This window comes from Lissotriton helveticus, chromosome 11 (assembly GCF_964261635.1).
Source record: "Lissotriton helveticus chromosome 11, aLisHel1.1, whole genome shotgun sequence".
In the NCBI taxonomy this organism is placed as follows: domain Eukaryota; kingdom Metazoa; phylum Chordata; class Amphibia; order Caudata; family Salamandridae; genus Lissotriton; species Lissotriton helveticus.
This window is the reverse complement of record NC_136072.1, coordinates 709,422,235-709,436,963: the sequence shown is the minus strand read 5'-3', so window position 1 is coordinate 709,436,963 and position 14,729 is coordinate 709,422,235. Positions and strand designations below refer to the sequence as shown.

General features: G+C 44.0%; 20 non-coding genes across 20 annotated transcripts; all 20 read right to left on the bottom strand.

The window, feature by feature from the left end:
• Positions 1-446: 446 nt before the first annotated feature.
• TRNAS-UGA (transfer RNA serine (anticodon UGA)) lies at positions 447-528 on the bottom strand. The gene has a single exon. It is a non-coding gene; the product is annotated as a tRNA-Ser (tRNA).
• A 544-nt stretch (positions 529-1,072) lies between these two features.
• Positions 1,073-1,154, bottom strand: TRNAS-UGA (transfer RNA serine (anticodon UGA)). The gene has a single exon. It is a non-coding gene; the product is annotated as a tRNA-Ser (tRNA).
• A 541-nt stretch (positions 1,155-1,695) lies between these two features.
• TRNAS-UGA (transfer RNA serine (anticodon UGA)) lies at positions 1,696-1,777 on the bottom strand. The gene has a single exon. It is a non-coding gene; the product is annotated as a tRNA-Ser (tRNA).
• A 541-nt stretch (positions 1,778-2,318) lies between these two features.
• On the bottom strand, positions 2,319-2,400 carry TRNAS-CGA (transfer RNA serine (anticodon CGA)). Its single transcript has one exon. It is a non-coding gene; the product is annotated as a tRNA-Ser (tRNA).
• Positions 2,401-2,942: 542 nt separating this feature from the next.
• On the bottom strand, positions 2,943-3,024 carry TRNAS-CGA (transfer RNA serine (anticodon CGA)). The gene has a single exon. It is a non-coding gene; the product is annotated as a tRNA-Ser (tRNA).
• Positions 3,025-3,568: 544 nt separating this feature from the next.
• TRNAS-UGA (transfer RNA serine (anticodon UGA)) lies at positions 3,569-3,650 on the bottom strand. The gene has a single exon. It is a non-coding gene; the product is annotated as a tRNA-Ser (tRNA).
• Positions 3,651-4,193: 543 nt separating this feature from the next.
• TRNAS-UGA (transfer RNA serine (anticodon UGA)) lies at positions 4,194-4,275 on the bottom strand. Its single transcript has one exon. It is a non-coding gene; the product is annotated as a tRNA-Ser (tRNA).
• Positions 4,276-4,816: 541 nt separating this feature from the next.
• Positions 4,817-4,898, bottom strand: TRNAS-CGA (transfer RNA serine (anticodon CGA)). Its single transcript has one exon. It is a non-coding gene; the product is annotated as a tRNA-Ser (tRNA).
• A 541-nt stretch (positions 4,899-5,439) lies between these two features.
• TRNAS-CGA (transfer RNA serine (anticodon CGA)) lies at positions 5,440-5,521 on the bottom strand. Its single transcript has one exon. It is a non-coding gene; the product is annotated as a tRNA-Ser (tRNA).
• Positions 5,522-6,653: 1,132 nt separating this feature from the next.
• Positions 6,654-6,734, bottom strand: TRNAS-UGA (transfer RNA serine (anticodon UGA)). The gene has a single exon. It is a non-coding gene; the product is annotated as a tRNA-Ser (tRNA).
• A 542-nt stretch (positions 6,735-7,276) lies between these two features.
• Positions 7,277-7,358, bottom strand: TRNAS-CGA (transfer RNA serine (anticodon CGA)). The gene has a single exon. It is a non-coding gene; the product is annotated as a tRNA-Ser (tRNA).
• Positions 7,359-7,901: 543 nt separating this feature from the next.
• Positions 7,902-7,983, bottom strand: TRNAS-UGA (transfer RNA serine (anticodon UGA)). The gene has a single exon. It is a non-coding gene; the product is annotated as a tRNA-Ser (tRNA).
• A 1,166-nt stretch (positions 7,984-9,149) lies between these two features.
• TRNAS-UGA (transfer RNA serine (anticodon UGA)) lies at positions 9,150-9,231 on the bottom strand. Its single transcript has one exon. It is a non-coding gene; the product is annotated as a tRNA-Ser (tRNA).
• Positions 9,232-9,771: 540 nt separating this feature from the next.
• Positions 9,772-9,853, bottom strand: TRNAL-UAA (transfer RNA leucine (anticodon UAA)). The gene has a single exon. It is a non-coding gene; the product is annotated as a tRNA-Leu (tRNA).
• A 510-nt stretch (positions 9,854-10,363) lies between these two features.
• On the bottom strand, positions 10,364-10,445 carry TRNAS-CGA (transfer RNA serine (anticodon CGA)). Its single transcript has one exon. It is a non-coding gene; the product is annotated as a tRNA-Ser (tRNA).
• A 542-nt stretch (positions 10,446-10,987) lies between these two features.
• On the bottom strand, positions 10,988-11,069 carry TRNAS-CGA (transfer RNA serine (anticodon CGA)). Its single transcript has one exon. It is a non-coding gene; the product is annotated as a tRNA-Ser (tRNA).
• Positions 11,070-11,610: 541 nt separating this feature from the next.
• TRNAS-UGA (transfer RNA serine (anticodon UGA)) lies at positions 11,611-11,692 on the bottom strand. Its single transcript has one exon. It is a non-coding gene; the product is annotated as a tRNA-Ser (tRNA).
• Positions 11,693-12,234: 542 nt separating this feature from the next.
• TRNAS-UGA (transfer RNA serine (anticodon UGA)) lies at positions 12,235-12,316 on the bottom strand. Its single transcript has one exon. It is a non-coding gene; the product is annotated as a tRNA-Ser (tRNA).
• Positions 12,317-12,858: 542 nt separating this feature from the next.
• Positions 12,859-12,940, bottom strand: TRNAS-CGA (transfer RNA serine (anticodon CGA)). The gene has a single exon. It is a non-coding gene; the product is annotated as a tRNA-Ser (tRNA).
• Positions 12,941-13,481: 541 nt separating this feature from the next.
• TRNAS-UGA (transfer RNA serine (anticodon UGA)) lies at positions 13,482-13,563 on the bottom strand. Its single transcript has one exon. It is a non-coding gene; the product is annotated as a tRNA-Ser (tRNA).
• Positions 13,564-14,729: the final 1,166 nt, after the last annotated feature.

Genomic DNA, 14,729 nt, shown 5'->3' with positions numbered 1-14,729 from the left:
TACCAGCAGTGCCCTGTCTCCCTCACTTATTTCGCATGCTTTCATACAATTAATAAAAATAGCAACACGCATCACTCAAAGTGAGTGACAGGGCACAGATGAGCAGTAATCAATCACTGCGCATTTCTACCCTCTTTTCCCTATATTACGGCGCTGGGACCGGGCCCTTAAGTGTACTCAGAAAGAGTCCAAAAGCCTAAACAAGACACGCTACATAAAAAAAATTACTCTTTTCGTGACTTGTCAAGATCAGGCAGGACAGGTCCAGACTACGAACCATTCCGAACCACCTGCTCTCTAAAACACTTCCTGAGTGTTGAAATTGTCTTAATGTTTACATTTAGTTTGAGTTTTTGCTGTTTAACTCGGTGACTTGATGAGGATTGTGTAACGAGAAGTGAACATTTCCTTAACAAACCAAATGGTGTTCATGCAAAATCGTACGACGCTGCAAGCAGGATTCGAACCTGCGCAGGGAAACCCCATTGAAGATCAAGTCCAACGCCTTAACCACTCGGCCATCACAGCTCCAAGAGTATAATGTCACTGTTGTCGTATATGAGCCATGCGCTGCTCACGTCAGGCAGAGACCTAAAAAATAAAGTAACATAAGTATGGGGCAGGAACCAGCAGTGCCCTGTTGACCTCACTTATTTCACATGCTTTCATACAATTAATAAAAATAGCAACACGTTTCACTCAAAGTGAGTGACAGGGCACAGATGAGCAGTAATCAATCACTGCGCATTTCTACCCTCTTTTCCCTATATTACGGCGGTGGCAACGGACCTTTAAGTGTACTCAGAAAGAGTCCAAAAGCCTAAACAAGACATGCTTCATAAAAAAAAATTACTCTTTTCCTGACTTGTCTAGATCAGGCAGGACAGGTCCCGACTACAAACCCTTCCTAGCCACCTGCTCTCTAAAACACTTCCTGGGTGTAGAAATTGTCTCAATGTTTACATCTAGTTTGCGTTTTTGCCGTTTAACTCTGTGACTTGATGAGGATTGCATAACGAGAAGTGAACATTTACTTAACTAAACCAAATGGTGTTCATGCAAAATCTCATGAGACTGCAAGCAGGATTCGAACCTAAGCGGGGAAACCCCATTGGATCTCAAGTCCAACGCCTTAACCACTCGGCCATCACAGCTGCAAGAGTATGATGTCACTGTTGTCGTATACGAGCCATGCGCTGCTCACATCAGGCTGAGACCTAAAAATTAAAGTAACGGAAGGACGGGGCACGTACCAGCAGTGCCCTGTCTCCCTCACTTATTTTGCATGCTTTCATACAATTAATAAAAATAGCAACACGCATCACTCAAAGTGAGTGACAGGGAACAGATGAGCGGTAATCAATCACTGCACATTCCTACCCTCTTTTCCCTATATTACGGTGCTGGGAATGGGCCCTTAAGAGTACTCAGAAAGAGTCCAAATGCCTAAACAAGACATGTTACATAAAAGAATTACTCTTTTTGTTACTCGTCATGATCAAGCAGGACAGGTCCAGACTACGAACCCTTCCGAACCACCTGCTATCTAAAACACTTCCTGAGTGTTGAAATTGTCTTACTGTTTACACTTAGCTTGAATTTTTGCTGTTTAACTCTGTGACTTGATGAGGATTGACTAACGAGAAGTGTGCATTTCCTTAACAAACCAAATGGTGTTCATGCAAAATTGCACGACGCTGCAAGCAGGATTCTAACCTGCGCGGGGAAACCCTATTGGATTTCAAGTCCAACGCCTTAACCACTCGGCCATCGCAGCTCCATGAGAATGATGACACTGTTGTCGTCTATGAGCCATGCGCTGCTCACCTCAGACAAAGACCTAAAAATAAAGTAACTGAAGGACGGGGCAGGTACCAGCAGTGCTCTGTTGCCCTCACTTATTTCGCTTGCTTTCATACAATTAATAAAAATAGCAACACGTATCACTCAAAGTGAGTGACAGGGCACAGATGAGCAGTAATCAATCACTGCGCATTTCTACCATCTTTTCCCTATATTACGGCGCTGGGACCGGGCCCTTAAGTGTACTCAGAAAGAGTCCAAAAGTCTAAACAAGACACTCTACATAAAAAAAATTACTCTTTTCGTGACTCGTCAAGATCAGGCAGGACAGGTCCAGACTACGAACCCTTCCGAACCACCTGCTCTCTAAAACACTTCCTGAGTGTTGAAATTGTCTTAATGTTTACATTTAGTTAGAGTTTTTGCTGTTTAACTCTGTGACTTGATGAGGATTGCGTAACGAGAAGTGAACATTTCCTTAACAAACCAAATGGTGTTCATGCAAAATCAGACTACGCTGCAAGCAGGATTCGAACCTGCGTTGGGAATCCCCATTGAATTTCGAGTCCAACGCCTTAACCATTCGGCCATCCTAGCTCCTTGAGAATGTGGTCACTTTTGTCGTATATGAGCCATGCGCTGCTCACGTCAGGCCGAGACCTAAAAAATAAAGTAACATAAGGACGGGGCAGGAACCAGCAGTGCCCTGTTGCCCTCACTTATTTCACATGCTTTCATACAATTAATAAAAAAAGCAACACGTGTCACTCAAAGTGAGTGACAGGGCACAGATGAGCAGTAATCAATCACTGCGCATTTCTACCCTCTTTTCCCTATATTACGGCGCTGGGACCGGGCCCTTAAGTGTACTCAGAATGAGTCCAAAAGCCTAAACAAGACACGCTTCATAAAAAAAATTACTCTTTTCGTGACTCCTCAAGATCAGGCAGGACAGGTCCAGACTACGAACCCTTCCGAGCCACCTGCTCTCTAAAACACTTCCTGAGTGTTAAAATTGTCTTAATGTTTACATTTAGTTTGAATTTTTGCTGTTTAACTCTGTGACTTGATGAGGATTGACTAACGAGAAGTGAACATTTCCTTGACAAACCAAATGGTGTTCATGCAAAAGCACACGTCGCTGCAAGCAGGATTCGAACCTGCGCAGGGAAACCCCATTGGATTTCGAGTCCAACGCCTTAACCACTCGGCCATCGCAGCTCCATGAGCATGATGTCACTGTTGTCGTATATGAGCCATGCGCTGCTCACGTCAGACCGAGACCTAAAAAATAAAGTAACGGAAGGACGGGGCAGGTACCAGCAGTGCTCTGTTGCCCTCGCTTATTTCGCTTGCTTTCATACAATTAATAAAAATAGCAACACATATCACTCAAAGTGAGTGACAGGGCACAGATGAGCAGTAATCAATCACTGCGCATTTCTACCTTCTTTTCCCTATATTACGGCGCTGGGACCGGGCCCTTAAGTGTACTCAGAAAGAGTCCAAAAGCCTAACCAAGACACGCTTCATAAAAAAAAAATACTCTTTTCGTGACTTGTCTAGATCAGGCAGGACAGGTCCAGACTACGAACCCTTCCGAGCCACCTGCTCTGTAAAACACTTCCTGGGTGTAGAAATTGTCTCAATGTTTACATCTAGTTTGAGTTTTTGCCGTTTAACTCTGTGACTTGAAGAGGACTGCATAACGAGAAGTGAACATTTACTTAACGAAACCAAATGGTGTTAATGCAAAATCTCATGACGCTGCAAGCAGGAATCGAACCTACGCAGTGAAACCCCATTGAATTTCAAGTCCAACACCTTACCCACTCGGCCATCGCAGCTGCATGTGTATGATGTCACTGTTGTCGTATACGAGCCATGCGCTGCTCACGTCAGGCCGAGACCTAAAAACTTAAAGTAACGGAAGGACGGGGCATGTACCAGCAGTGCCCTGTCTCCCTCACTTATTTCGCATGCTTTCATACAATTAATAAAAATAGCAACACGCATCACTCAAAGTGAGTGAAAGGGCACAGATGAGCGGTAATCACTCACTGCACATTTCTGCCCTCTTTTCCCTGTATTACGGCGCGGGGAATGGGCCCTTAAGTGTACTCAGAAAGAGTCCAAAAGCCTAAACAAGACACGCTACATAAAACAATTACTCTTTTGGTGACTCATCTAGATCAGGCAGGACAGGACCAGACTACGAACCCTTCCGAGCCACCTGCTCTCTAAAACACGTCCTGGGTTTGGAAATTGTCTCAATATTTACATCTAGTTTTTGTTTTTGTCGTTTAACTCTGTGACTTGATGAGGATTGCATAACAAGAAGTGAACATTTACTTAACTAAACCAAATGGTATTCATGCAAAATCGCACGATGCTGCGAGCAGGATTGGAACCTGCGCAGGGAAACCCCATTGGATTTCAGGTCCAACGCCTAAACCACTCAGCCGTCGCAGCTCCACTAACATGATGTCACTGTTGTCGTATACGAGCCATGCGCTGCTCAAGTCAGACCGAGACCTAAAAAATAAAGCAACGGAAGGACAGGGCAGGTACCAGCAGTGCCCTGTTGCCCTCACTTATTTCGCATGCTTTGATACAATTAATAAAAATAGCAACACGCATCACTCAAAGTGAGGGACAGGGCACAGATGAGCGGTAATCAATCACTGCACATTTCTACCCTCTTTTCCCTATATTACGGCGCTGGGAATGGGCCCTTAAGAGTACTCAGAAAGAGTCCAAAAGCCTAAACAAGACATGCTACATGAAAAAATTACTCTTTTTGTGACTCGTCAAGATCAGGCAGGACAGGTCCAGACTACGAACCCTTCCGAACCACCTGCTCTCTAAAACACCTCCTGAGTGTTGAAATTGTCTTAATGTTTACATTTAGTTTGAATTTTTGCTGTTTAACTCTGTGACTTGATGAGGATTGACTAACGAGAAGTGAACATTTCCTTAACAAACTGAAAGGTGTTAATGCAAAATTACACGTCGCTGCAAGCAGGATTCGAACCTGCGCAGGTAAAACCCATTGGATATCGAGTCCAACGCCTTATCCACTCGGCTATCGCAGCTCCATGAGGATGAAGTCAGTGTTGTCGTATATGAGCCATGCGCTGCTCGAGTCAGACCGAGACCTAAAAAATAAAGCGACGGAAGGACGGGGCAGGTACCAGCAGTGCCCTGTTGCCCTTACTTATTTCACATGCTTTGATACAATTAATAAAAATAGCAACACGCATCACTCAAAGTGAGTGACAGGGCACAGATGAGCGGTAATCAATCACTGCACATTTCTACCCTCTTTTCCCTATATTACGGCGCTGGGAATGGGCCCTTAAGAGTACTCAGAAAGAGTCCAAAAGCCTAAACAAGACACGCTACATGAAAAAATTACTCTTTTTGTGACTTGTCAAGATCAGGCAGGACAGGTCCAGACCACGAAGTCTTCCGAACCACCTGCTCTCTAAAACACTTTCTGAGTGTTAAAACTGTCTTAATGTTTACATTTAGTGTGAATTTTTGCTGTTTAACTCTGTGACTTGATGAGGATTGACTAACGAGAAGTGAACATTTCCTTAACAAACCAAATGGTGTTCATGCAAAATCACACTTCACTGCAAGCAGGATTCGAACCTGCGCAGGGAAACCCCATTGGATATCGAGTCCAACGCCTTAACCACTCGGCCATCCCAGCTCCATGAGTATGATGTCACTGTTGTTGTATATAAACCATGCGCTGCTCACATCAGACCGAGACCAAAAAAATAAAGCAACGGAAGGACGGGGCAGGTACCAGCAGTGCTCTGTTGCCCTCACTTATTTCGCTTGCTTTCATACAATTAATAAAAATAGCAACACGTATCACTCAAAGTGAGTGACAGGGCACAGATGAGCAGTAATCAATCACTGCGCATTTCTACCCTCTTTTCCCTATATTAAGGCGCTGGGACCGGGCCCTTAAGTGTACTCAGAAAGAGTCCAAAAGCCTAACCAAGACACGCTTCATAAAAAAAAATTAATCTTTTCGTGACTTGTCTAGATCAGGCAGGACAGGTCCAGACTACGAACCCTTCCGAGAGCCACCTGCTCTCTAAAACACTTCCTGGGTGTGAAAATTGTCTCAATGTTTACATCTAGTTTTTGTTTTCGCAGTTTAACTCTGTGAATTGATGAGGATTGCATAACAAGAAGTGAACATTTACTTAACTAAACCAAATGGTATTCATGCAAAATCTCATGACGCTGCAAGCAGGATTCGAAGCTACGCGGGGAAACCCCATTGGATTTCAATTTCATCACCTTAACCACTCGGCCATTGCAGCTGCATGAGTATGGTGTCACTGTTGTCGTATACGTTAAAGTTACGGAAGGACGGGGCACGTACCAGCAGTGCCTTGTCTCTTCACTTATTTCGCATGCTTTGATACAATTAATAAAAATAGCAACACGCAACACTCAAAGTGATTGACAGGGCACAGATGAGCGGTAATCAATCACTGCACATTTCTACCCTCTTTTCCCCATATTACGGCGCTGGGAATGGGCCCTTAAGAGTACTCAGAAAGAGTCCAAAAGCCTAAACAAGACACGCTACATGAAAAAATTACTCTTTTTGTGACTCATCAAGATCAGGCAGGACAGGTCCAGACTACGAACCCTTCCGAACCACCTGCTCTGTAAAACACTTCCTGGGTGTAGAAATTGTCTCAATGTTTACATCTAGTTTGAGTTTTTGCCGTTTAACTCTGTGACTTGAAGAGGACTGCATAACGAGTAGTGAACATTTACTTAACAAAACCAAATGGTGTTTATGCAAAATCTCATGACGCTGCAAGCAGGATTCGAACCTACACGGTGAAACCCATTGAATTTCAAGTCCAACACCTTACCCACTCGGCCATCGCAGCTGCATGTGTATGATGTCACTGTTGTCGTATACGAGCCATGCGCTGCTCACGTCAGGCCGAGACCGAAAAACTTAAAGTAACGGAAGTACGGGGCATGTACCAGCAGTGCCCTGTCTCCCTCACTTATTTCGCATGCTTTCATACAATTAATAAAAATAGCAAAACGCATCACTCAAAGTGAGTGAAAGGGCACAGATGAGCGGTAATCAATCATTGCACATTTCTGCCCTATTTTCCCTGTATTACGGCGCTAGGAATGGGCCCTTAAGTGTACTCAGAAAGAGTCCCAAAGCCTAAACAAGACACGCTACATGAAAAAATTACTCTTTTTGTGACTCGTCAAGATCAGGCAGGACATGTCCAGACTAGGAACCCTTCCGAACCACCTGCTCTCTATAACACTTCCTGAGTGTTGAAATTGTCTTAATGTTTACATTTAGTTTGAATTTTTGCTGTTTAACTCTGTGACTTGATGAGGATTGACTAATGAGAAGTGAACATTTCGTTAACAAACTAAAAGGTGTTCATGCAAAATTACACGTTGCTGCAAGCAGGATTCGAACCTGCACAGGTAAAACCCATTGGATATCGAGTCCAACGCCTTAACCACTCTGCCATCGCAGCTCCATGAGGATGATGTCAGTGTTGTCGTGTACGAGCCATGTGCTGCTCGAGTCAGACCGAGAGCTAAAAAATAAAGCGACGGAAGGACGGGGCAGGTACCAGCAGTGCCCTGTTGCCCTCACTTATTTCACATGCTTTGATACAATTAATAAAAAGAGCAACACGCATCACTCAAAGTGAGTGACAGGGCACAGATGAGCAGTAATCAATCACTGCACATTTCTACCCTCTTTTCCCTATATTACGGCGCTGGGAATGGGCCCTTAAGAGTACTCAGAAAGAGTCCAAAAGCCTAACCAAGACACGCTTCATAAAAAAAAAATTACTCTTTTTGTGATTGTCAAGATCAGGCAGGACAGGTCCAGACTACGAAGCCTTCCGAACCACCTGCTCTCTAAAACACTTTCTGAGTGTTGAAACTGTCTTAATGTTTACATTTAGTTTGAATTTTTGCTGTTTAACTCTGTGACTTGATGAGGATTGACTAACGAGAAGTGAACATTTCCTTAACAAACCAAATGGTGCTCATGCAAAATGACACGTCACTGCAAGCAGGATTCGAACCTGCGCAGGGAAACCCCATTGGATATCAAGTCCAACGCCTTAACCACTCGGCCATCGCAGCTCCATGAGTATGATGTCACTGTTGTCGTATATGAGCCATGCGCTGCTCACGTCAGACCGAGACCTAAAAAATAAAGCAACGGAAGGACGGGGCAGGTACCAGCAGTGCTCTGTTGCCCTCATTTATTTTGCTTGCTTTCATACAATTAATAAAAATAGCAACACGTATCACTCATAGTGAGTGACAAGGCACAGATGAGCAGTAATCAATCACTGCGCATTTCTACCCTCTTTTCCCTATATTACGGCGCTGGGACCGGGCCCTTAAGTGTACTCAGAAAGAGTCCAAAATCCTAAACAAGACACGCTACATGAAAAAATTACTCTTTTTGTGACTCGTCAAGATCAGGCAGGACAGGTCCAGACTACGAACCCTTCCGAACCACCTGCTCTGTAAAACACTTCCTGGGTGTAGAAATTGTCTCAATGTTTACATCTAGTTTGAGTTTTTGCCGTTTAACTCTGTGAATTGATGAGGATTGCATAACAAGAAGTGAACATTTACTTAACTAAACCAAATGGTATTCATGCAAACTCTCATGACGCTCCAAGCAGGATTCAAAGCTACGCGGGGAAACCCCATTGGATTTCAAGTTCATCACCTTAACCACTCGGCCATTGCAGCTGCATGAGTAAGATGTCACTGTTGTCGTATACGAGCCATGCACTGCTCACATCAGGCCGAGACCTAAAAATTAAAGTTACGGAAGGACGGGGCACGTACCAGCAGTGCCCTGTCTCCCTCACTTATTTCACATGCTTTCATACAATTAATAAAAATAGCAAAACGCATCACTCAAAGTGAGTGAAAGGGCACAGATGAGCGGTAATCAATCATTGCACATTTCTGCCCTCTTTTCCCTGTATTAAGGCGCTGGGAATGGGCCCTTAAGTGTACTCAGAAAGAGTCCCAAAGCCTAAACAAGACACGCTACATAAAAAAATTACTCTTTTCGTGACTCGTCTAGATCAGGCAGGACAGGACCAGACTACGAACCCTTCCGAGCCACCTGCTCTCTAAAACACTTCCTGGGTGTGGAAATTGTCTCAATATTTACATCTAGTTTTTGTTTTTGCCGTTTAACTCTGTGACTAGATGAGGATTGCATAACAAGAAGTGAACATTTACTTAACTAGACAAAATGGTATTCATGCAAAATCTCATGACGCTGCAAGCAGGATTCGAACCTACGCGGGGAAACCCCATTGGATTTCAAGTCCAACGCCTTAACCACTCGGCCATTGCACCTGCATGAGTATGATGTCACTGTTGTCGTATGCGAGCCATGCACTGCTCACGTCAGGCCGAGACCGAAAAATTAAAGTTACGGAAGAACGGGGCACGTACCAGCAGTGCCCTGTCTCCCTCACTTATTTCGCATGCTTTGATGCAATTAATAAAAATAGCAACACGCATCACTCAAAGTGAGTGACAGGGCACAGATGAGCGGTAATCAATCACTGCACATTTCTACCCTCTTTTCCCTATATTACGGCGCTGTGAATGGGCCCTTAAGAGTACTCAGAAAGAGTCCAAAATCCTAAACAAGACACGCTACATAAAAAAATTACTCTTTTTGGGACTCGTCAATATCAGGCAGGACAGGTCCAGACTACGAACCCTTCCGAACCACCTGCTCTCTAAAAACTTCCTGAGTGTTGAAATTGTCTTAATGTTTACATTTAGTTTGAGTTTTTGCTGTTTAACTCTGTGACTTGATGAGGATTGATTAACGAGAAGTGAACATTTCCTTAACAAACCAAATGGTGTTCATGCAAAATCGCACAATGCTGCGAGCAGGATTGGAACCTGCGCAGGGAAACCCCATTGGATTTTAGTTCCAACGCCTAAACCACTCAGCCGTCGCAGCTCCACGAGTATGATGTCACTGTTGTCGTGACCTAAAAATAAAGCAACAGAAGGACGGGGCAGGTACCAGCAGTGCCCTGTTGCCCTCACTTATTTCGCATGCTTTGATACAATTAATAAAAATAGCAACACACATCACTCAAAGTGGGTGACAGGGCACAGATGAGCGGTAATCAATCACTGCACATTTCGACCCTCTTTTCCCTATATTACGGCAGTGGCAACGGGCCCTTAAGTGTACTCAGAAAGAGTCCAAAAGCCTAACCAAGACACGCTTCATAAAAAAAAATTACTCTTTTCCTGACTTGTCTAGATCAGGCAGGACAGGTCCAGATTACAAACCCTTCCTAGCCACCTGCTCTCTAAAACACTTCCTGAGTGTTGAAACTGTCTTAATGTTTACATTTGGTTTGAGTTTTTGCTGTTTAACTCTGTGACTTGATGAGGATTGACTAACAGGAAGTGAACATTTCCTTAACAAACTAAATGGTGTTCATGCAAAATTACACGTCGTTGCAAACAGGATTCGAACCTGCGCAGGTGACACCCATTGGATATCGAGTCCAACGCCTTAACCACTCGGCCATCGCAGCTCCGAGAGGATGATGTCAGTGTTGTCGTATACGAGCCATGTGCTGCTCGAGTCAGACCGAGACCTAAAAAATAAAGCGACGGAAGGACGGGGCAGGTACCAGCAGTGCCCTGTTGCCCTCACTTATTTCACATGCTTTGATACAATTAATAAAAATAGCAACACGCTTCACTCAAAATGAGTGACAGGGCACAGATGAGCTGTAATCAATCACTGCACATTTCTACCCTCTTTTCCCTATATTACGGCGCTGGGAATGGGCCCTTAAGAGTACTCAGAAAGAGTCCAAAAGCCTAAACAAGACACGCTACATGAAAAAATTACTCTTTTTGTGACTTGTCAAGATCAGGCAGGACAGGTCCAGACTACGAAGCCTTCCGAACCACCTGCTCTCTTAAAACACTTTCTGAGTGTTGAAACTGTCTTAATGTTTACATTTAGTTTGAATTTTTGCTGTTTAACTCTGTGACTTAATGAGGATTGACTAACGAGAAGTGAACATTTCCTTAACAAACTGAAAGGTGTTCATGCAAAATTACACGACGCTGCAAGCAGGATTCGAACCTGCGCAGGTAAAATCCATTGGATATCGAGTCCAACGCCTTAACCACTCGGCCATCGCAGCTCCATGAGGATGATGTCAGTGTTGTCGTATACGAGCCATGCGCTGCTCGAGTCAGACCGAGACCTAAAAAATAAAGCGACGGAAGGACGGGGCAGGTACCAGCAGTGCCCTGTTGCCCTCACTTATTTCACATGCTTTGATACAATTAATAAAAATAGCAACACGCATCACTCAAAGTGAGTGAAAGGGCACAGATGAGCGGTAATCAATCACTGCACATTTCTACCCTCTTTTCCCTATATTACGGCGCTGGGAATGGGCCCTTAAGAGTACTCAGAAAGAGTCCAAAAGCCTAAACAAGACACGCTACATGAAAAAATTACTCTTTTTGTGACTTGTCAAGATCAGGCAGGACAGGTCCAGACTACGAAGCCTTCCGAACCACCTGCTCTCTAAAACACTTTCTGAGGGTTAAAACTGTCTTAATGTTTACATTTAGTTTGAATTTTTGCTGTTTAACTCTGTGACTTGATGAGGATTGACTAACGAGAAGTGAACATTTCCTTAACAAACCAAATGGTGTTCATGCAAAATCACACGTCACTGCAAGCAGGATTCAAACCTGCGCAGGGAAACCCCATTGGATATCAAGTCCCACACCTTAACCACTCGGCCATCGCAGCTCCATGAGTATGATGTCACTGTTGTCGTATATAAACCATGCGCTGCTCACGTCAGACCGAGACCTAAAAAATAAAGCAACGGAAGGACGGGGAAGGTACCAGCAGTGCTCTGTTGCCCTCACTTATTTCGCTTGCTTTCATACAATTAATAAAAATAGCAACACGTATCACTCATAGTGAGTGACAGGGCACAGATGAGCAGTAATCAATCACTGCACATTTCTACCCTCTTTTCCCTATATTACGGCGCTGGGACCGGGCCCTTAAGTGTACTCAGAAAGAGTCCAAAAGCCTAAACAAGACACTCTACATGAAAAAATTACTCGTTTTGTGACTCATCAAGATCAGGCAGGACAGGTCCAGACTACGAACCCTTCCGAACCACCTGCTCTGTAAAACACTTCCTGGGTGTAGAAATTGTCTCAATGTTTACATCTAGTTTGAGTTTTTGCTGTTTAACTCTGTGACTTGAAGAGGACTGCATAACGAGTAGTGAACATTTACTTAACTAAACCAAACGGTGTTAATACAAAATCTCATGACGCTGCAAGCAGGATTCGAACCTACACGGTGAAAACCCATTGAATTTCAAGTCCAACACCTTACCCACTCGGCCATCGCAGCTGCATGTGTATGATGTCACTGTTGTCGTATACGAGCCATGCGCTGCTCACGTCAGGCCGAGACCTAAACATTTAAAGTAACGGAAGGACGGGGCATGTACCAGCAGTGCCCTGTCTCCCTCACTTATTTCGCATGCTTTCATACAATTAATAAAAATAGCAAAACGCATCACTCAAAGTGAGTGAAAGGGCACAGATGAGCGGTAATCAATCATTGCACATTTCTGCCCTCTTTTCCCTGTATTACGGCGCTGGGAATGGGCCCTTAAGTGTACTCAGAAAGAGTCCCAAAGCCTAAACAAGACACGCTACATGAAAAAATTACTCTTTTTGTGACTCGTCAAGATCAGGCAGGACAGGTCCAGACTAGGAACCCTTCCGAACCACCTGCTCTCTAAAACACTTCCTGAGTGTTGAAATTGTCTTAATGTTTACATTTAGTTTCAATTTTTGCTGTTTAACTCTGTGACTTGATGAGGATTGACTAATGAGAAGTGAACATTTCCTTAACAAACTAAAAGGTGTTCATGCAAAATTACACGTCGCTGCAAGCAGGATTCGAACCTGCGCAGGTAAAACCCATTGGATATCGAGTCCAACGCCTTAATCACTCGGCCATCGCAGCTCCATGAGGATGATGTCAGTGTTGTCGTATACGAGCCATGCGCTGCTCGAGTCAGACCGAGAGCTAAAAAATAAAGCGACGGAAGGACGGGGCAGGTATCAGCAGTGCCCTGTTGCCCTCACTTATTTCACATGCTTTGATACAATTAATAAAAATAGCAACACGCATCACTCAAAGTGAGTGACAGGGCACAGATGAGCGGTAATCAATCACTGCACATTTCTACCCTCTTTTCCCTATATTACGGCGCTGGGAATGGGCCCTTAAGAGTACTCAGAAAGAGTCCAAAAGCCTAAACAAGACACACTACATGAAAAAATTACTCTTTTTGTGACTTGTCAAGATCAGGCAGGACAGGTCCAGACTACGAAGCCTTCCGAACCACCTGCTCTCTAAAACACTTTCTGAGTGTTGAAACTGTCTTAATGTTTACATTTAGTTTGAATTTTTGCTGTTTAACTCTGTGACTTGATGAGGATTGACTAACGAGAAGTGAACATTTCCTTAACAAACCAAATGGTGTTCATGCAAATTTACACGTCACTGCAAGCAGGATTCGAACCTGCGCAGGGAAACCCCATTGGATATCAAGTCCAACGCCTTAACCACTCGGCCATCGCAGCTCCATGAGTATGATGTCACGGTTGTCGTATATGAGCCATGCGCTGCTCATGTCAGACCGAGACCTAAAAAATAAAGCAACGGAAGGACGGGGCAGGTACCAGCAGTGCTCTGTTGCCCTCACTTATTTCGCTTGCTTTCATACAATTAATAAAAATAGCAACACGTATCACTCATAGTGAGTGACAGGGCACAGATGAGCAGTAATCAATCACTGCGCATTTCTACCCTCTTTTCCCTATATTGCGGCGCTGGGACCGGGCCCTTAAGTGTACTCAGAAAGAGTCCAAAAGCCTAACCAAGACACGCTTCATAAAAAAAAATTAATCTTTTCGTGACTTGTCTAGATCAGGCAGGACAGGTCCAGACTACGAACCCTTCCGAGCCACCTGCTCTCTAAAACACTTCCTGGGTGTGAGAATTGTCTCAATGTTTACATCTAGTTTTTGTTTTCGCCGTTTAACTCTGTGAATTGATGAGGATTGCATAACAAGAAGTGAACATTTACTTAACTAAACCAAACGGTATTCATGCAAACTCTCATGACGCTGCAAGCAGGATTCGAAGCTATGCGGGGAAACCCCATTGGATTTCAAGTTCATCACCTTAACCACTTGGCCATTGCAGCTGCATGAGTAAGATGTCACTGTTGTCGTATACGAGCCATGCACTGCTCACATCAGGCCGAGACCTTAAAATTAAAGTTACGGAAGGACGGGGCACGTACCAGCAGTGCCTTGTCTCACTCACTTATTTCGCATGCTTTGATACAATTAATAAAAATAGCAACACGCATCACTAAAAGTGATTGACAGGGCACAGATGAGCGGTAATCAATCACTGCACATTTATACCCTCTTTTCCCCATATTACGGCCCTGGGAATGGGCCCTTAAGAGTACTCAGACAGAGTCCAAAAGCCTAAACAAGACACGCTACATGAAAAAATTACTCTTTTTGTGACTCGTCAAGATCAGGCAGGACAGGTCCAGACTACGAACCCTTTCGAACCACCTGCTCTCTAAAACACTTCCTGAGTGTTGAAATTGTCTTAATGTTTATATTTAGTTTGAATTTTTGCTGTTTAACTCTGTGACTTGATGAGAATTGACTAACGAGAAGTGAACATTTCCTTAACAAACCAAATGGTGTTCATGCAAAATCGCACG